Source organism: Stegodyphus dumicola, chromosome X2, assembly GCF_044657685.1.
Source record: "Stegodyphus dumicola isolate Sdum_Otavi_A_Nest chromosome X2, ASM4465768v1".
In the NCBI taxonomy this organism is placed as follows: domain Eukaryota; kingdom Metazoa; phylum Arthropoda; class Arachnida; order Araneae; family Eresidae; genus Stegodyphus; species Stegodyphus dumicola.
In genome coordinates this window covers 172052073-172073657 of record NC_140781.1, presented here as the reverse complement: position 1 = coordinate 172073657, position 21585 = coordinate 172052073, and the positions used below count along the sequence as shown (strand labels likewise).

Below are 21585 nucleotides of genomic sequence, written 5' to 3'. Positions count from 1 at the left end.
ATAAGTATCTCAAACAAACTCTTGACAAAACTTGTAATATCCTAGCTAAAATCGAATTCTTTTAATGCTAGAAAACTAAAGAACTAAGTAGCGACTATTTGCGTATTTCTTATGCATAAGTAACAACCCCAGAGAAAGGTTAAAATACCTTTTTATTCTAACTCAAAGACAGATTAACAGTTGGCCGCTTTGGGGCGTACATGAAGCCTCCACTTGAGCTTTAACTCAAAACAGAAATTATAAAACTAACTAATACTAAAATAGAATTAATCAGTCTAAGCGGCACAGGATCAATCTAGCGTAGATGGCACGAATCACCGGCTTAAGCTAAACAAGCAAGTAATAAGTACGACCGTAGGCTAGCAAGCTTTAACTAATAGCGACAACGTGCTCTCCTACTGAAATAACTCAGACCTCAGCTTAAATACCAGTTTCTACTTTATTTGCATAAAACGTAATACTGAAAACTCAGTCCGGCAAAGAAACGTAAATATAAAAATGAGAACCGTACAGGAAAGGTTTGTTTTAAAATTAAAATAACTATTAGAAAAATAAAATAAAATCCTAAAAACTACAGAATGCATTTTCATGATATACAAAAACAAAGTGTGATGCAGCAAATTTAGGTGTTGAAAATCAACAATATAGATCTGAGATGATGTACAACTTTCTTGAAATATAGAAATAAATAAACTATGCAATGCAGTTCTTTTTTGTATAGTTTTATAACCTATTCATATCACAAATTTATGGTTCTTTATTTATTATTCTCAAGTTTGTTTAATTATCTATTTACGTGAACCTCCTGTATCTGTACACCATTTTCGTTTTTACGCTGTTTCACTTTTTCTATCTCTAAGGTTTCATTCGAAGATCAATCAGTCCAGAACCTCTCTCAAATCCAGAACCCTCTATCAATCCAGAACGTCATCAAACAATAATATTTACAATTATCTTTTAGCCTATCACTCACCCTAATTCAGTCTGCAACTTAAAACGCAACTAAAATGAAGGTGTTTTTTTTTTCTATTTCTTAACTTATTCATTTGGTAATTTATTGCAAGGTATCGTCTCCTTCCATTACCGTGTGTCTTCGTTGTGTAATTAGAAGCACATGCAATCAACAGTCGGGAGGTTCGGAGTTCGAACCTGGCAAAACCACTGCGGACTCTTGACGTTTCAATGTTTCAAAAAACTCTATGATGACACCGCAAGTATCAACCGAACTAAAATGTGGTGGCCGATAATTCGTCACCACCAGGATTTCGCAACTGCTTTCCTTCTTCCTCAATTGCTCTTAAAGTGGGAATATAACAAAATTTATCTTTTATAGCTTGCCTTCGTGGTGTAATTGTAAAGCATTTAACATTACGACTATTATACGGAGGTCCGAAGTTCGAATGCAGGGAAGGGCGGCGTTGAGTTTTCGTGTTTCTTGCTCAGATACACTTAATGAGTCTACATTACATCCGGAACTAAATGCATGAACACGAAAATTCACATAAATATAAAACCTTTCAGGTTTACTCATGGAAATCTGTAAGAGTTTCACTATTTAGTCTCCTTTTTTCATAAACAGTAAAGAATAAAACGGAGCAGTGCCACTAGAAATAAATAGGGGAGGGGTTAGAAACAATGAAAACTGCTATTGAAAAACACAGCGTAAGTCAACAATTTAAAACTTTAAAGGAAAGAAACCTTTTTATTTAAAATCACAGATTCTTTCATTTCTCCCATTTAACATCTAGAAAAATTTCAGAAACTTAGTGCGGCATGAAACAAAATTGTAAAGAGCTAAGCTAAATTATCATCAAAATTCCGTTTCTGCTAGAAATAACGTAATAACAAGTTCTCATATAAAACGCAGAACCAAAAATCTTTCATTTTCCAACATTCCAGCTTAATGCATACTCATTGTACCAATATTTTCTCCATATTTCCTTACCCCGAAATCTTTTTAAAAAGACTTTATTTTAACAGCAAATAAATTTATGCAAAGAAAGTAATTCTGCATATGGAGATGGACAGTCTTACAAAGTTGACGGTATTTATCTATTTTCCATGACAGATTTACACTATTCAAGGCTTTTGTAGTTGAATAAAGAAAAATTCTAAAGCACATATTAGTTTATTAATATCATTGTACTAAGAATATTACGAACGAATTAGAATGATGTAGCGAAGAATGTAGTAAAAATCGAAACTCAAGGGAAAAAATCTATCTTAATTTTTTTTTTTAAATACACTATAAATGAATATAATTTTAAAATCTTGACAAACATATCTTACGTACAAGATCTTAAAAACATATCTTTAAATACCGAAAACCTTATCCTTACGGTTACAATTTTTATTTAGTTACTGCAGAACTACCTGCTGCTATACTCATCAGCTCATCCAATGGAGCCTGCCATTTTTTTGGGCGGGGCGTTAATCATTTCCTTCTTTAAACTTTACGAATTAAATAAAACATTTTAATACTTATTAGATTAAGTTTAAATTATTTTATTTCTTTAACTTACAGGAGGTTGTTTGACCTCTTATACCTACCGTCCACTTGAATATCTTTGCTGACTAGCAAAATTTACCTACAAATTTACCTATCTATGTTTTAGTAACACAGTTTAGTGCAACTGCGAAACAATTTTTAGACGTGAAACTGTGTAAAATACTATGGACTTAAATTTATCTTTTATTTATATTTTACATATTTTTATATAAAGATAATTTAAAATTAATGCATTTTTGAATCTCCATCAATACAGCGCCTACTAGTGCTTAGCTGCTAAAACTGAACAAAAAGAATACAAAAACAATACAGCATATTTAATTTAACTTTAATCAGTTATCAGTGACATTCTTGAGGATTAAAAGCCCCAAATAAAAATTTTAGATGTGGTGCAGTTTTAGTTAAGAAATAAACGATGATCCAATATTTTAAGGACAATTTGTGGCAAACTCCACCCTTGTCTTGTACTAAACACACAGCTTTGGTTCGGGATCTCATTTTGTTTTTCAGACGTTCACAAGTATACGTTAAAAACTGTGTGGTGAGTTATGAACTGCATTTAAAGATTAGAGATAACTTGGGAAGCTATTAATAATATATCCTATATATATATATTAATAATGTATGTATTAATAATGCATGTACATAATGTATGGTATACTAGTGTATTTTAGAAATAATTAGCATAACGTATTTTAGAAAGAACAAAATTCTATTTCCCCTTCATTTCAAGCTTCACCTAAAGGAAGTGCTGAGATTCTTCCTCCCGAGGTACTTAATGCCGTTTCAAATATGTCTTTCCAATCAATCAGTTCTAATTTAAAGCTCCTCGCTGTTGCCGGTTGCTTGCTGTTGCCGGTCCTCGCTTTTGCCGGCTGCTCGCTGTTGCCGATTCTTGCTGTTGCCGGTTGCTGTTGCCTCCTCGCTGTATCGGTGTCCATTACTTAACTGTTGGAATAGCTCAAGACTTCATTTTTTGTCAGGACTAAAAGACATCATTTGTGCTTTCATGAGACACCACAATCTGACAGGGAAAAAATTCTTGATTGTATTTCCTTCCACTCTGTCCTTGCTTTTCTCAAATATTCAACAATAACCTCCAAAAAAGTTTTAGAATTAATTCATCTCAATTTATTGACTTATTTTACTTAAACGGACTACATTCAAGCATTCAATACTACATCCATTTCTTAATTAATCTACATAGTCTATTAATTTAATAAAAATATATAATAGTAGTCACTGTACGACACATACATTAAAGTTTAAATGATTAGATAATTCCGAGATCTAAAAGTTACGATTAGCTAGTGGTATTAGGACATGAAAACAATAATAGGTCTAGCATAATAACTCCATAAACAGTAATAACTTCTTGCGTGTCCGAGGCATCACTTAAATGCAAATATGTTATTCGTAACATGTGCACAAAAAAGAGACCAAAAACTTAATATAATATTATACGAATGTGATAAATCATTCAAAAAGAGGCAAAATTAAACAAATATATATGCCAAAGTAGGTCATGTTAAGAAACGATAAAATTTATGATTCAGGAATGATTTACTGCTTTTGTTCCTTAATGGTTACTTGAACAAATTTATAACAAGTCATGGTCCGCTTTCTTTTCATTTCTGATCAAAGAATCTCTCTTCTTCATAGCTGTGTGTAAGCAGAGAAAAAAAAAAGAAATCCAGATCAACAGAAAAAAAAAAACAATTATCTAAAAACTGATCAGGTGATTTTAATTACGTCAAATAAAATTTGAATCAAAATATTTCGAGCGTTTCCTACATCTTAAATCCTACTGTATTATTTCAAATGAAAAAGCTCTAAAATATGCAAAAAAGCTAGTATTATTATGACGAGAATTTGAAGAATGATGCATTCATTTTAATGATTTACAATCCAATTTTGCATTACTTTCATTACCATTAAAATAAAAGTGAATAACCACCAGAAAATCTAGAAATGGAGCTAATTAATTTATCGGTGTCACCCAGATTTTATCCAAGTATTTTGAGATACAGATTTGATTCACTTAGGTTTGTACTTGTCAAATAATAAATAACCTCAGTTAGGAATTTTTGCAATCAAAATACTAATCGCTTTGTTTGGTAGTACATTTATATGAGAGCGTGTTTATCACAGTTGAAAATTACTAAACCTGAGAAAAGAGCCTAACTGACCGATGAGCATCTACCATGATGAAAATGGTTCGTGGTAAATTTTCTTCAAAGGTACAGACTTTTCAAATCGAAATGCCATCAAGTGTCAAGTTGTAGTAAGAAATAAAGAAGTTTACAGTTTACATACATATGTATTATTTTCCTCATATGTCAAAGAAAAATTTAATAAATAAAAGAAAGAAGGTTGTCATTACCTACTTTCACGTTTTGTTTCAACCCTTCAAAATTTTTCTCTGGAATTTGGAAAGATTTTCTAAAATTTATTTATTTTTAGTTTCAGTAAGGTAGTTAGTAGTTAATTTAACATATTAGAATCACTTGAAATAAATATCAGTTTGAAAATTTAACATTTAGCTGTATAAACTTTTGAAATGCATATTGTAACTAAGATAAATTTCTTGCAGTTACCAAAATTTAGATTTCAGATATAAAATAATTTAAATTAATTTTTTTTCTTTATGTTATTATTATTATTGTTTATTATGTTTCGTTAAATAACTGTGAGGGTTAGGCACTTATAGAAAGTAGAAAAAAAGAATTTAAGAAAGAAAGAATTTAATGATTTTAGTCACGGAGAGAAGGAAAAATTGTAAGTTTGACAAATGAAAAGTAAGTATAGCGAAACACATTGTATAAAATACAACTGAATGTTATTAAAATAAATTTTCAGTTAAAACGTGTTCAAATCAAATTTTATACATATATGTAATAGATCTGAGAAGGTTTATTGAGTAGGTGTAACTTGACAAGGTTTTGCGTTAAAAAATTAAATTCAGATGAATTTCCTGTTACATAATAAATAATAGATAGATGGTTGTATAATATTTTAACTGGAGATCCCGAGACAAATAAATCCACCCTTTTGACGCACTGTAATAGTTTTAGAGCTTTAATAATTATCCAATCAAATGGTATTGAAACCGAAACTAACTCACTGTGAATTAAAATTTCGTCTTGACTACTTCACTTCGCTGCTGCTTTTTGGACAAGGTAGATTGTTGCTGCTCTACTCTCTTCTTACCGCAAAGATATCTGAAATGTAAATGTTACATTCTGGAAAGGCGTGATTAATGTATCAAGGTTTTGTGGCCACAAAATGTTTAGTTAAAATAAACAATATGTTATTTAAATTCAACACGTCTGCCAGTTTCTGCTTATTTAGCCATCCACGGTCAATCTACGACGTCACCATCATGTCTCTTATGCTAACGAGTCATCATTCTAACGAAGCAGTAAACATCTCAAAAATAATTATACATATATATACATGTAATATTATGACTTGGCAATAGCTCTAATGGACTGGCAGACAGAAGTGATAGAATTCAACATAATTTCATTATTAGGTAAGGCAGTTCTGGTGACACAATAATTGTTTCACACATGATTACGGGTGCAATATGCATCCCATAAATTTGAAAGCTATGATCTATTATATATTAAACAACAGAAAGTAATGCAGAGCGGCGAACAAATGTGGGTTAAGTAAGCATGAAGAAGCATAAAAAGAATATGTGTAGCTGGATTGCAGAGGCATTTATAACAATTTTTTTCTTTAATATACCATGTTAAGAACTATACGCAATCAGAAGGTTAAAATAACATAATGCGGAATTAGTTTTCAGATACGACACAGTTTCGAAAAAGCTATTACTATTTTTAGAATACAGAGGGGGAAGTTCCCAAATTAAAAACAGAAATTAAAGGGCTATTGCTAGTTTAATATATAATTCATATTAAATACTTTTTTAGCTTACATATCCCCCCCCCTTCAAAGAGAAAAGGCTTCGCGACTGAAAAGCCTTTTGAGAAAAAAGCACTAGGGCGAAAGCACAAAAACAAAAATTTTGTACAATATATGGAATTCCAATGAAAGTTAATGAATTGCTTAAGATGTAATTCAGAAATATCAGAACAAAACATGACACAATCTGCAAATTAAATTCAAAGCCAAGTTTTAAAGTCTCTATAGTATAAATTTGTAAATTTTTGAGATGGCTTGAAGATCATGTAATATGAAATGTAATTTTGAAATTTTGCGAAATATTTCATAAAAAGTATGTGTTGTTGCCATTATATTTCTATTACATATTCAGGTATTTCTATGATATTTAATACTCATTTATTATTGTAAAACAAAACTAAATTTTCTTATTATAGAGGAATGTAATAATTAATACAAAGAAATAAAGAAAATGCAACACAATATAAACTTTGATGAAAAATTGGAGAGGTCGTCTACTAGCGAATCAGCATAACTACTTGCTGATGACTGCGGGGAATGCTTAAATACAATCAGACATAAAAACCTCCGTTACTTATAAAAGGCAACTGGCTTTTAAATTCTATGAAGCATTGTAAGAAGAAAAATTAAAATTTACTATTTATGGTCATAAAAATTCCTTTACATTGTTTACTTGAAATAAAAAATAGGTAATATAAAAATTAAAACTTAAAGCTAAGACGAATAACTTGAATACTCAAGAAATGTCCTAGAAATTTAAGCATATTTTTACATTACCCTACAATATTAAATTTTAAAAAAAGGTAGACAAAACAGGAGTCAGGTTAAAAATCAAAATAAAATTTGGAAGCAAAATTGTCATAATTAATTTTTCGAATCTTCATAATTGTTTAGGAAAGATCTTTTAAATGTTTTCACACAACATAGAAAATATAAAAATTTTGAATACATTCATTAATTATTGTACATAATCACAAAAAATTTCAAAGTTTTATAACTAATTTTGATTCCATTTAGTCTCCTTTTGAAATAATTTTATGGAATTAGGCTATCTATTATTATTATTGACACATATCTAACTTACTTGATTTTGCAAAAAGTGGAAGACCCTACAGCTTTCTCTAAATACCAGCATACCCATCTTATGAGCAATCCACATTAACAAACTGATATATGAATTCACTACATGGTCAATAGGATGTTCAGCAGTTACTTTTTAAAGGAATCCGTTCCTGGTTTAAAGGCAACCGGCCTTTAACCAGGAACTAACACATTTTATTTCTAACAAACTAACACATTTTATTTCTAACAAACTAACACATTTTATTTCTAACAAAAATATTAACCTCATACAATTATAAAGAAAACTACTAAGTATAGAGGAAAAAAATTAAGTATTTTCTCATAACGTGGGAGACTTCAAAGTTTATATTCACTTCATTCTTAAAATAATTGAAAAATTCTTAGAATTCAAATCTTTAAGCAATAATCTCATTCTTAAAATAATTCAAAAATTCAAAATATTAATTCAAAAGCATTTAAACAATAATGCAAAAATATATTAATCATACTAAGAAGCTTCCCTAAATAAAAATTCAAAATTCTTTAATTTGTTAACCAAATTAGTAAAATTCGAATTTGCAATTCCACAAAATTTTTAATCTTTCAGTTTTATAAAACAATGCTACACTTTTAATTCTATATAAGAAGAAACAGCATTATGTGTTAAAATTTTACAATAACATTAATTCATTAATAAATTATTTAGTTCAGGTTGTAGAGTTCCTCACTTAGTAATTCTAAGGTTATGTTGGAAGTGAAGAATCTTAAGAACTGATAACAGAATAATCGCTCAAGTTCGGGTGACAAGAAACAACAAGAAAGAAGGGTAACTAACCCTTTATTATTCCAATAACAAAACTCCGCCTGGGAGTGTACAAACAAAGCCGACACTTGGGCTTGAACTTAAGAGATTAAAAATTAAACTAAAACTAAGATTGACTAAAGAAATATAGCCGAAGCTATCAAGATTCAAATCGAGTTGGCCCCTTAACTTATTTGACTACGAAACTTAGCAAGGGCCTGAGTACGGCCGAGCGTAATAACAGCTTTGAGAGAGAGAGTGGCCAAAAGGGCAGACGCGCGTAAATCAGAGACTCTGATTCTCTCTCCCTCTGTAAGTAACTTCGTGGTTTAAATACCGCTCCTCATTAAATATTCAGCAAGATTCCAAAACTACGTTCTGGCCGGAAGCAGCAAGTTGAAGTTAAGAATTTGACAGGAAAGGAACTTTAATTTAAAATTTAACTGTTAATAAAATTAACATAATCCTTGCAAGGTTTACAAAAAAATTTAAACATATTCCATCAGCAAAAGTGTAAAATGCACCAACAAAATTAACAAATGTGAAAGCATTAAAAAGAAAATACAAGAATACTTGTGATTTCATTCTCTGAACACTATGTTTTATGTTTCACTGATGAAACAGTAATTTCCTACACTTTGACCGAAAGAAAATAATTATGGATAAACAGTTTACAAAGCCGCATATTAAAAAAGCAGGTATCAGAAACGGATGAAAAACATATTCCCGCAGTTCAACATGTACGGTGTAAATGACACTAAAATAACTGATGAATCGGATGCTGAATCATTTTGTAGCTGATTTTAAATACTCCTATTGAGTTTAAAGCACTGGTTGACCGCAAAGCGTTAATTAAATCACAGATGATCACACAATATTTTTTTCTTTTTTTAGATACTGGGCAGAACACGAGCGAGGCTTTAAATAACGCAGAAATTAAACATAGACATGGCACAAACTTCCACAAGAATTATGAACGTAGAAACGTAAAGCGTAGAACTTAGATTATGAAGGTAGAAATTAAAAATAGGCATGGCACAGCCTTGCATTAAAATGAGTCTCCCCGAAATTGATTCACTGCGCAAGTAGAAAGACAAAGCCGTGTAGATTTCTTGATTAAAAGAACTGGCCGAATAAATTTTGCCATTGGAGTTTTGAAACACAAGAAGCCGTGCTGTTGACTCATTGTATTATGACTTGGGAATAGCCGTAATTGACTGCCAGACAGACAAACATAATTTTATTATTGGATAAACCAGTTCTGAAGACACAAAGTTTGCTTCGCACATGATTATAGGTGCAATATGCGTCTCACAATTTTTTAAGTTGTGACGTATAAGATTTTTAAGAGATAAAAGGTACTTCAGAGCGACGAACATATGTGAGTTAACTAAGCTTAAGCAACACCGAAAGAGAGTTGCGTAGTTGAAATGCAGCAGCATTTATTGTAAAATTTTTCTTTCATCTGAATGGTTAAGAACTATACGCAATGCAGAAGGTTAAGATGACATAACGAGGAATTAGTTTTCAAACACGAGACAGTTTCGAAAAAGCTATTTCCATTTTTAGAATAGAGAGCGGGAAGTGCCCAAATTAAAATGAGGAATTAAGGGTATATTGTTAATTTAATGTAGTATTCATTCATAGTGACATGTGTTTTCATCTTACACACACACACACATATATATATATTTTCACTACAGTTTTGTTAACAAAAAAAGTGCTTCCCATCAGCTGCTTTTAGGTTGTACATTCCGGACGCAGGCAAAATGAGTTTGAGATCACTGCTTTAATATATTAATTAAAAATAAAGGAAAAGTTTAATGGCATAATAACACTGTTGACAATGTCAACAACAAATTATATAATTATCCAATATGAAATCATTAGAAGGAATATTTAGTTCGCTTTCAAGAGGTAAGTATAGTTAATTTTATTCATTGTGGCAAGATAGAGTTCTTGCTATCAGCAAGAGTCTGCAGAGTGTTGTTCTTGTTTTGTCTGGTACGTTTTGCAGACTGAATTAATCACGCCCTTTCAGCTTTTCTTTTGTATTCTAGGTCTTGTGATTAATTACAGTGGATCAGAGTAGATGAAGAATCATTACCCATGCGGACTTTAATGAAACACACAAGCAGGTTGCTAAACTCCTCTGATACTAGTCGTGATATAATGTGCGACAAAAATTGACCGAGGTATATGATATCAAAATTTGCGACTTTTGATGCCCTTTTGAATTTACACTAAGGGGTCAGTTAGTAAATAGATTTGAATAATTCAAGGCTATTTTCTCTCAATGAACGAAAGTATTTCGTGATTAATTTTGTTGCATTTGGTGTGCCAAAACAAGTTTCACACAAGAACTTGAAGTTTTCAAAGTCTAAAAATCAATCACCTTAGCAAAAATTGCCAAATTTTCAGAATGTGCAAAACTCGGCAACAATATGCTTACGTTCTTCAGGCAACATGCTTATAACAATCCTTCAAGTCACAAAACGACGCCATTTTGGTCCGTGGTTCTTTTTTTATCATATTCCAGTCTCCAAGGGATTTTATTGACAAACCGTTATATTTTTTGCCTTAAACTCAATTTTGAAATACCGCTTGTGCAATTTGCCAACAATGGAAGACACTGCGTTAGAATTTCTGCAGGCATACAGTATTTTACAGCAAAATCGCTAAACGGAACCGGGATGAGATGCTACCAGTACGCAATGCTGAGTTTGTGATTTTTTTTTTTTTTTTAAGCGAAAACAGATCGCTGTGTACTTTGGGAGTAAAACACAGCTAAAAAATTAAAGACGGATTTCGGAGAAAATGTGTTTCACTTTTTTAATGAATCATATAATCCTTATTTAAGAACTGAAATTTGTATTTTACATTTTTTTAAATTTGCTTTCTTTTGATATGTTCATAATGTTTGTCGACTCACGATAAATATGAATAGTTTGGGAAATATTTTCATAAAAAAAGTAGTAAAAATCACCGTCTTGCACCCGATAAGTGAATTTTACCTTTTTATGGTAAAATTCATAATATACATAAAATCGGCAAATTGCGCCAAGGTGGTTTCGTTAATACGTAAGTACCGAATTATAACAGCTAATATCAATTTAACTCTTTACACTCGGGGCCCTTTTTCGCTCGGGCGAACCAGTAACTACAGACGAATTTCTGCGTTTTTGATGAGTTTCTTACAGTTAAATAAAAAAATTAAAAAAAAAAAAAAAAAAAAAGATTTCACACACAGTTTAAGTTTTTTTTATATATATATATATATATATATATATATATATATATATATATATATGAAGATACACTTGCGGACCTTCGTCTCTTTCGTCGGATACAAACGGTATTCTTTGCGATATTTCTTCGGATTCTGTACAAGTTATCCATTCTGAATTTTCTGTGTCTTCTGCGGAATCACTGTTTTTTACACAATTCACTACCTATTATCACGATTTTTCGCTTTCTTATATCTCTTACTTCATCGCTGCTCTCCTCCTCTCTATCGTCAAGCAGTCTACGCATAGACGTAATTTCATTCTTCATTAACGAAAAATCGAACTCATCTTCATTTGAACTAATTCCTTCATAATATTCCATGCTTATTGGGCTCCGTAACTTTTAAAATAATATTTCTATTGCCACGACTGTCATGTTCGAACTAACATCGAAGACACTTATATAACAATAAAACTAAAAGACTGGCAGTTGTGATATTAACGACAGGCAGTTGTTTTAACGCGTGTATGTTGAACACTCATGGAGCCATACTTCCCAAACCAAACTTAAATAAACAACGTTACCATTCGAATTGGCTGGTCAAAGCGAGTGGTGACAGACAGTCACCTCTTCAGTTATTGCATCAAACCAAGTGGTGACCGAGAGCCGCCTCTCGAGTACAAAGAGTTAAAATTTACGATTCCGTATATTTTGGCATTCACAACAACAATTGCAGTTACATGCCATAACGACTGCAGTTTAAATAAATATTTTCGGAACATTGGGGGTCATTATCTTTCCGTTCAATTTTTTTAAAAGTTCCTTAACTTCTTTAATACACATATTAAAAATTATGCATTTATTTAACATTCATTATTTCTTTTAAGAAGCTTTACAAGTAATAAAACTAGTATAAGTAACTATAAGTAATAAATTTAAAAAGTTTAATTTTAGTAATAAGAATTATAAGTCAGTCTAAGAGTTTAATATTTTAATAAAAAACTAGCGGGCAAGCCCGCCAGCTGAGCGGGCTGAAGCCCGCTTTTCATTGTTCAATGTTCATGAGTTTCCATTGTAATTTCGCCGTTATTCGAAAGTTGAACCGAACTACCAGTGTTCAGCAATTTTGAGCAGTCTGCGTCCGCTTTGTTCACCTATGTATGGAGAAGATACTGCATAAACGATACACATGCGTAAAAGCAAGAAAACACCCATGGAGCCAGCCCGTTCGTCGGGATCGAAAGTTGGACCGACATACCAGTGTTCATCGGTTTTGTGCTGGCTGCACCCGCTTTATTCACATATGCATCCAGAAGACACTGCATACACGATACACATGCGGAAAATCACGAAAACACCCATGCAGCCAGCCCGCTCTCTCGGATTCGAAACAGGGACCGAACTACCAGTGTTCAGCGGATTTGAGCGGGCTGCGCCCGCTTTATTTACGTATCCGTCTATTAGGTACTGCATACACAATACACATGCCTAAAATCACAAAACACCCATGCAGCCAGCCCTTTCGTGGGTATTCGAAAGTTAGACCGAACTACCAGAGTTCAGCGCTTTTGCTCGGGCTGCGCCCGCTTTATTCACGTAGGCTTCCAGAAGATTCTGCATACAGGATACACATGTGTAAAATCACGAAAACACCCATTATTCGCGTATACGTCCAGAAAATACTGCATACATGATAAATCACAAAAACACCAGAGAAAATTCTTCGTTTAAAAATTTGTTTTTTATTTGAAACAGAAAATTAGTTTCATTCTGAGAAATATTGGTTTAGATGAAAGATTTGTAAATATAATCCTAATTACTATACACTAGATCCTGAAGTCTGACTGGTGGACGGATGAAGTATAACTAGATAAATCTGTCATTTTTTATGAAATAATATTTTAAAGTTTATTACAAATGTCTCGTTAGTTAATTTTAATTTTCCCTTCGTCTGCTTGTATGCACAAATGAACTTACTTCCGAAGAATATGTAAATTAGTTGACGAGAGGACAAGATTAAGAATGAATAAAAATAGGATTGCATTAACTGTAATTTATGTTGATTGTTAGATTTTTCTCCCTTTTTAACGTGAACCTTCGTGATGTGATTGAAAAGCAAGCACGGATGGAAAGTAAAAACTCCGGATTTCGAGTCCTGGCAAGGGCACTGTGGTTTTCTTTCGTTTCCTTGCTAGGAAAATCCCAATGACTGTACACAGTGATCGTGAAATTCACTCGCATTGAAGCTAAATTTCTGTTTCATCTTCATCTGCGCTACAAAATTCAATCTGATAGAGTTGGTAAGTAATAATAACTTTTGATTTTTAAGCGGTATTTAGTAGCTAGACATATAGCTAAGTTCCAAGTGCCTCGTTGGTCAAGGGGAACTAATGATATTAGAAAATTTATCTAAAGTTAATTTGAAACTCGGAAAAAGAGGTTGTAAGTGATAAGTGATAAGTGACGGTGGACGTGGGCACTGTCCCTTTACCATAACGGTTAATCAGTACAGCACCACGTCCACCATTATCTAGAGCAGGCCAGATGGTATGTACGTGGGCCTCGCACATGACGCCCAGACCCAGCTTCCAGACCATCCGGTGGGCAGTCAAACAGACCAAAAATGCCCCCGGGAATGCACTCCCACCCAACTGCTCAGGCCCAGCATTTATTGAGTTCAAAATTAATAGATACATGGCCATACAAGGGCTAGTGGTAGAGTGTGTTATAAAATAATGGCGTTGCTTACATAGGCTTACAGTGCTATGGCTTCAGGTTACATGGGAGAACATATATCTGGTAGTACACAAACATATATGACATAAAATATATACATAGAATTACCTAATTACATACATAAACTTGCATTAATTTACATTACTTACGTTATAAATAACTGAGGATATACACTATACTTATTGCAAAATTAACATAAACAATGCTACAGTACATTTACATTTCACTGTCATAATTTCATTAGAAACTTAATCTCACGCACATATATTATACTTAAATTTACGCCTTAATATTATACATCTGAACATACATTATACTCATGACATGCATACATATTATTGCAAAAACGCCTACAGAATCTTGCAGTATATTACCTAAAGAACTTATTTAAAGAACGTATTTACAGTATTGTATGCTGTGCTTATGTTCCCTAAGATGTGCACTATATATTGCTATTATAAATTACTTACGTTAAGCAGTATTTCACCTAAAGAACTTATTTAAAGAACGTATTTACAGTATTTTATGCTGTGCTTATGTTCCCTAGGATGTGCACTATATATTGCTATTATACATTACTTAGTACGTTATGATTAACTGCGGATATACACTATACATATTGCAAAATTAACATAAACAATGTTACAGTACATTTACATTTTCATTGTCATAATTGCATTAGAAATTTAATTTTACACATTATACATTATACTTAAATTTACGCCTTAGTCTTATACCATACATCTGAACATATATTATACTCATGACATGCATACATATTATTGCAGAAATGCCTACAGAATCTTGCAGTATATTACCTAAAGAACGTATTTACAGCATTGTGTGCTGTGCTTATGAAAAGAGGTTGTAAAGCGAGTACAGTAAATTCTGCTCAGTCTGTAACTCATAATATGTACTAAATAAACTTTAATAGTTTCCAAATAATTTTAATAGTTGCCAAATAATAACTAACCGTTTTTGTCACTCGTAGTTAATCTAAAGAATAAATAATTTAGTTAAATAGTTTATGATATAATAGATATGATATTATTTATAGACATGATAATTTTAAAGCCATTATGAGACTGTGTCTATGGGTGTACAAAATTCGGCTGCACACTTGAAACTTAAACCACAATTAAATTATTTCACTGGATTTCATTAATTTTGCATTAAAGTGACCATAAAATGACCTTTTTTATAGATTTATTATAATATAGTATTTATAAAATAATCAGAAATGTTTATGAATCTTTTATTTGGCACGCTTTTAAGTAAAGACTTGATAAAATAACTTTGTAACTTTATAAAATATTTTCTCCCTCCTTTACCCATGTCTTCGTGGTGTAACTGGAAGCATACTCGACGCGTATTCGGAAAGTCCAGGGTTCGAGTCCTAGCGAGGGCATTACCCATTTTTCATGTCTCTAGCATTAAAAAAAGAAAACTAATGACAACTTTTTCTCTTAATCACAAAGTATTAACGTTTCCTTAACCTTGCAGATAAATTATGATACAGGAGTGGGGAAAATGATGTACTAATTCGAATTTTTTAGTGGGAAAGTATCATATCAACTGTCGAATAAAGCAAACATAAATCGATATTTCATTTTAATCTTTTATACAACTAATAATATTAATTTTAGCTTTTATTTTCGCAAGTGACGTATTTAAGCTATCGTAGATACATATAAAAAAATGCCACCAAACTCTAAAGACTAAAAAAACGCTTTCATATGCTTCCGGTTGATAAGTGCTGCTGAAAATGCCGTTAAATATATTTTTTGTCGATAAGCATTACCTTAAAATAAGCCTATTAATACTATTAATAGAGGCTTTAAGGTAGGAGAATCTGCGTAGTATTCATAAATTTATAAGACTAGTTTCGAAGGCTGAAATACAGAACATTACCCCTCAGCTGCAAAAGTGCAAATTATGTTGTCTTATCATCTCCAATAATCGTTATTCGGTGCGCTTTCTTAACTCAGATTTGATTAGCTTATTTACAGGTCATCATTGAGTGAAGTGTTAATTTCATAATGCCTCCTACTCATTAATCTGTTATTTTTTGCAGAATAGAGCGAAACATTCAGACCCCAAGTTAGTGATATTCTAGATTTTATTTCTCATGGGAATGTAAGAATTCATAATCTATAAGCTATAAAAAGCTGTTGACTAAAAAATTACAAAATTTTCCTTGCTCTGTAAGAATTAAAAATGAAGTTCACGATTAGGTCATAATCTATCAAAGTAAAGCACTCTTTCATTTTACCAACAGTTTTTTATTTAATAGTGTGTACGAGCTGATACTTTGCTTCGATACTTTAAAGAATCAATCAGAATACTAACGCATGGTTAGCGATATTCTAGATTTTACTTCTCATGGGAATGTAACAATTCATAATCTATAAGCTATAAAAAACTGTTGACTCAAAAAATACAGAATTTTCCTTGCTCTGTAAGAATTAAAAAAAAGTTCGCGATTACGTCATAATCTAGTGGATCTTACGAGAAGAAATGCCTTTGAACTGATACCGAGAAGAATGTTAAATTATTTAGGAAAGATACCTCGCTATCTGATGTCACAAAAAACGTTTGTTTTCTTCACCTGTATCAACACGTTTAGAGAAAAATTCAATGACATGAACTGAGTTCTAGTATCGATGAACTTTTCAGTTTAATATAGAGTAACATATTTGCGTTTCTTTCCCTTCACCGCATGGAATTCCAATAATTCTTATCACATTCTGAACAGCACTGCATCCAAATCCTGAAAGAACCGTTTAATAGTTCGAAGGTAATCATGTTCATGTATGTTTGAGTTATGCTGTTTGTTCGCGTTGTGTTTCATATAGAAAGCTCTTATAAATACTTTAAAATGTTTATAGCATGGAACCTGTAACACAAGAAGGCGAGACTGCTATCTCCAAATATGCTACCATTTTTTCCTCCTTAATTACAAGTGTATACGAGCCAGTTTCCCTTAGAAAGTCCTTCACGAAGGCATCCTTCCCCTTAGGCAGATAGCCCTACTGTGCTTTGCCGTATTTTCAATACACCACACCACCTTAATTACAAAAATATTTCCTCCTTACTCGTTTAATTTATTTACTAAGGAATACTTTGGTCTACAGTAACAATTATCTGACATTTTATTTTGACTCAAATGTATCTAAGTTGAAGCCTATTCATTATGCAACAATAAATAATTTTGAAATTGTACAAAATAATTTATATCGCTTTCGGCTCAGAATAACTAAAGTTATGATAGTGTACAAACTGATAATCGTGCAAAACACTCGTCTGCAAAATAAATTTCTACTCGGTATATTAATTAAGCTTTGAATACCTCTCTAACAGATTTTTCATTTTTATTTTGAATTCCCAATTCCTTTTCCGTTTCATTCCACGCATCCACTCCGAAATTATAGAAAAGACAGACGTAATAAAAACATTGTAATGCTGTATGTAACTGCTTAGCTAGTGTTCAGAATCTATGTTCCAGCTGTCTTGGAAGCTCTACACTAATTTATTATCTGGGACAAGTTTAAACGATAACATACACTTCTCAATACGTGAATTTAAGTTTGAGATCTCCTGGTTGGAGAAAATTCTACATGACAGCCCTGAGAACAGCTGCTTCCCTTCAGATATTCAATAATGAAGATACTTCTTTGATACAGTGAGTCAAAAAAAAAAAAAAAAGTTCCGTGTTTCCCTTTCTATTCGGCCGATTGAACTTGTGTTTTTCATATCTCGAAAGTGGATTATAATATGCATTAAATTTAAATATCGCGCTGCTCTAACATAAGTATTTTGACTCAAAATCGGACTTTTATTATGTGTATTTAAATCGCGCTTTCGAGCCGGAAGAAACGCAAATTAACTTTCGTCAATCGGCCGATTAAAACGGAAGATATGAAACGGTTTTTTTCTACTTCCTTGTACGAAGTAAAAAGGAAGTATTGTAATCGCGAAAAGTTTCAGGCAGCATATTTCAACGAAAATATCCATTTTGACCGCTATCGAATGCAATTTAACGATGGTTTTGCGTGATATCTGTACGTAAGGACAGAATAAAATACTCTTTTCCTTCAAAAAAATTATAAAACTGCTTTAAAATTAATTCTGAAGAGAATTTTTCGTGGCGTCTGTACGAACGTATGTACGTACGTATCTCGCATAACTCAAAAATGAGTAGCCTCAGAACGTTGAAATTTTGTATATAAGACTGCTATAACATGTAGATGTGCACCTCGTATTTTGGTTGCAATCGGCTGCACCAAACGTATATAAATATATTTATATATATATCCACTCTGTTACCCGGCTCAGTGATCTCAGTTTCTTTACTCTTATATGTTTGTAAATTGTACATTTTTTGCTTTAAAAATGATTGAATTATGTTGTTCTTATCTTCCGGTTAAGGTTTTTATGCCTTTAGTAAATCTCTATGCAATATTTTTAAAATTATCAACAATTTTAAAGTTGTTTGAGTGCCGCTAAGCCTAATACTTCTCTTGATGGCGGCCATTGATGTTTACATTTGAAACAGGAGACTAGTGGATTTGTTGCCAATCTAGAGAAACTTAGCTTCGCAACAACAAAGATAACGCATTCATTTATTATTGCCAATTAAATCATGCTTAATTCTTTCTGGAATTTTTCGAGGAAATAAATGTTTAAGATTTACTTCGTAATTTTTAATATAGATATTTTGAGTTTTTATGTATTTTTGCCTTCTCGCGAAGTGAGAGCTGAATTAATTAAATGAGAAATACTCAATCGTCTGTGAAAAACTGTTTCTTTTTTGTTTTGTTTGCTTAATTTCTTTTATACATCATTTTAGCTATATTATAGTATTTGAATAGAACATGTGGCAATGATTAGATAATTCTATTCTTTAAATGATATAAATTTTGTGCATTATGAGTTATAATACGAACGAAATATATAAGTTAACTGTTATATAATTATTGTATTATATAACAGTTAACTTAGTTTCCGTTATATAATTATTATATAAGTTAAATGTTATATAATTATTAATACTGTTAAGTGAATCTAGCGCCAGAGTGTCGCTATGGTAAACAAATACTAGAGTGAATTTTAAAGAATGCATTTATTCTATTGTGGTTTATGCGCTGTCGGCGAAGTAGATTTAATTCAATCCAATAAGTTTAAATGAAATGCAAGAAAAAATGCTTATAATTTAATATTCCGTACAAGGAAGTCATGTGGTGTACACATCAGATTTTTTTAGTTTTAATGACCAGATGTAAGCATTAGGAACATTACTGATTTTAATTTATCTGCGCTTTTTTCAAGTCCTGTATTTCCGCGTTTTCCTATTAACAGCTTATTAAGTAAAATATCTGAATTTTACGTTCATGCGCATTCCGAAGCAGCTAATACAGTCGTAAATCAAAACATATGAAACCCTGATGTGAACTCTGATCATGAGATTTGAGATGAGTTTTGAGATCATGACATTTGAGATGAGAATGAAATTTGAGGTGAGAATTTGAGAAGGTTAGAAAATTCCGCAGCTATCTAAGTAGTTACGGAAGTTTTCTGACCATCTCAAATTTACCTTTCGTGCGGCGTTTGAGGTATTAAAAACAAAAATTGGTAAACATTTATTCTCGGCGTATACTTTCCAAATACGGCGTTTACCATTTTCTCTTTCATTTCATTAGACTATGTTTTTCTATTCTGTCCTCATTTATTTCTTTTTCTCTTTTCGAGGATCAGTCTGGCTATTTTACTTTCGATTAGTAGTTTCTTAACTCATTTTCCTGCATAATATTCAGAGGAACAGTCAGAAATAAGGCCTTCTGATTGATGCTTTGATTGATGCTCTGATTGATTCTTCGTGGGGGTAAAGATGAATTTTTAGATATCGTTAGTGAAAGGGAAGGTTCGGAATGTACATTCAGCGAGAATAATGATACAAAGGATGCAGCGGAGGAATATAGCGAAAGAGAAGATAGTTATAATGAAGAAAGAACTTAATTATCTCATTGCAAAAAACGATAATCTAATGAAAGTCATCAAGATTGTTCCCGAAATTACAAGGACTATAAACAGAAATTTTGTAAGTTACTGACAAGGTTCAGTGGGTTACTTTAAAAATGCAAAATCACAATTAGAGAACTACAGATGATTTTTCCGAGTAATTTGGAAATTTTCTCACAAATCCCTAATAGATATATTAAATTGTTGTAAGCTATTTTTTTAGGAAAAGCATTTACACAGATGAATCACAAATAAAAACCTCTTGAAGAGCATATTAGGAATGACTATTTAAGTGGCAATTTAAATGGCAGCTGTAGTTGTGATGAGAACTTAAATACCTCATCACAACTACAGCTGCCACTTAAATTGTCTAATCACAATATGCTGTGATAAAGGATCAAGCACACTTTTGCAAAGTTTATTATGTTGTTGCAATTTTTCTCTATGTCTTGGCTTTAACTCTTTGTTACTGAGAAACGAAGGTATAAAAACTGTCAAGATGACTCATAAATAATATTTATTAGATTAGTTTCTAAAATATTGTCATATGATTTACCCCTTTTTCTAGATCATTTAAAGACAGCAATTAAATTCTAATCAGAAAGCATCATAAAATATGCTGTTATTTAGGTAATATCTTTTGCAGAAAAAAATTATTTCATTACTGTTGACTAATTTTTAATTCAGTTACCCAGACGACGGACTGTATTAGACCATGTTCATCAATAACAAGCAATATAAAGAAACACTTTCAACAGTGTCGTGATACAGAGTGATATATGCAGTGGCCAAAAACATACAGACATCAATATGTCACTTTGCAACAGTATATCAATTAGTGAGTTACACTTATGAGTAAATGACTACGTTTTCAAATAAGAGTTAGAGACATTGGCTGAAATACATGCTTTTGAAACCAAATTCATGTTTTTGCTCTCACAGAAACAGGGAAATGCTGCCCTAATAATTCGCTGAGTCACCCTTTGCCTTTGCTGCATATTTGCCCCCGCATGAACAAGATGGAGATCGAAATGTACACGACTAGCTACTGAATTTTCTACACCCAGAAGAAAGCAAATACCGGAATTTTATTTATTGTACACTTACAGTTTAATATGAAGAAGACATGCCTAATTTTTCACGCGGTTTAGGGTACACAACGTACAGAATTCAGTCACTTCCAGCAGAGCTGTCAGTGCTGGAAGTGACAGTCAGAGCTGTCACTTCCAGCAGCAACAACGGGAATAAACGAGCTGTGCATCGTGTAGACTTAAACCTGGATGACAGATACGGGTAC

At 32.0% G+C, this 21585-nt stretch overlaps 1 long non-coding RNA gene across 1 annotated transcript in view; it reads right to left on the bottom strand.

The window, feature by feature from the left end:
- Positions 1–2681: 2681 nt before the first annotated feature.
- LOC118184941 (uncharacterized) overlaps positions 2682–21585 on the bottom strand; it is a 63661-nt gene continuing 44757 nt past the window's right edge. Inside the window, exons 3-4 of the long non-coding RNA XR_004757510.2 lie at positions 5634–5730; positions 2682–3533 (exon numbers count right to left, since the gene is read on the bottom strand). This is a non-coding gene — a long non-coding RNA (uncharacterized LOC118184941). The remainder of the gene's footprint in view (positions 3534–5633; positions 5731–21585) is intronic.